The sequence below is a fragment of the Arachis duranensis genome, chromosome 10, assembly GCF_000817695.3.
Source record: "Arachis duranensis cultivar V14167 chromosome 10, aradu.V14167.gnm2.J7QH, whole genome shotgun sequence".
NCBI lineage: Eukaryota > Viridiplantae > Streptophyta > Magnoliopsida > Fabales > Fabaceae > Arachis > Arachis duranensis.
In genome coordinates, this window is record NC_029781.3 from 55,148,788 (window position 1) to 55,149,810 (window position 1,023).

The following is a 1,023-nucleotide window of genomic DNA, read 5'->3' on the forward strand; positions in this document are numbered from 1 at the left end:
ACTCAATTTTTGAGGTGGAAAGAACTTTGCCAAGAAGGCATTGACTAGCTTTTCCCAAGAGTTCAGGCTTTCTTTAGGTTGTGAATCCAACCATATCCTAGCCTTGTCTCTTATAGCAAAAGGGAATAGCATAAGTCTGTAGACCTCAGGGTCAACCCCATTGGTCTTAACAGTGTCACAGATTTGCAAGAATTCAGCTAAAAACTGATGAGGATCTTACAATGGAAGTCCATGAAACTTGCAATTCTGTTGCATTAGAGAAACTAATTGAGGCTTAAGCTCAAAGTTGTTTGCTCCAATGGCAGGGATAGAGATGCTTCTCCCATAGAAGCCAGGAGTAGGTGCAGTAAAGTCACCCAGCACCTTCCTTGAATTGTTGGCATCGTTGTTGTTTTTGGCTGCCATGTCTTCTTCTTGTTTGAAGATTTTTGTTAGGTCCTCTACAGAGAGTAGTGCTTTAGCTTCTCTTAGCTTTCGCTTCAAGGTCCTTTCAGGTTCAGGGTCAGCCTCAACAAGAATGCTTTTGTCTTTGCTCCTGCTCATATGAAAGAGAAGAGAACAAGAAAGTATGGAATCCTCTATGTCACAGGATAGAGATTCCTTGAGGTGTCAGAGGAAAAGAAGAATAGAAGGAGGAGGTAGAAGAATTCGAACTTATCAAGAGGGATAGAGTTTGAATTATGCATTGAGGAGGAGTGTTAGTCCATAAATAGAAGGATATGAGAAGAGGGGAAGAATTTTTGAAATTAAAGTAAAAGATTTTAAAATAATTAAAAGAAATTTTAAAAATTTGATTGATGATTTTCGAAAATTAAAGTTGGGAAAGAAATAAAGTGATTTTGAAAAAGATTTTGAAATTAGAAATCAAAAGGATATGATTGAAAACTATTTTGAAAAAGATGTGATTAAGAAGATATGATTGAAAAGTCATGGTTTTAAAGAGATATGATTGAAAAACAATTTAAAAAGATTTGATTTTTAAAATTAATGACTTGGCTAACAAGAAATTTAAAAGATATGATT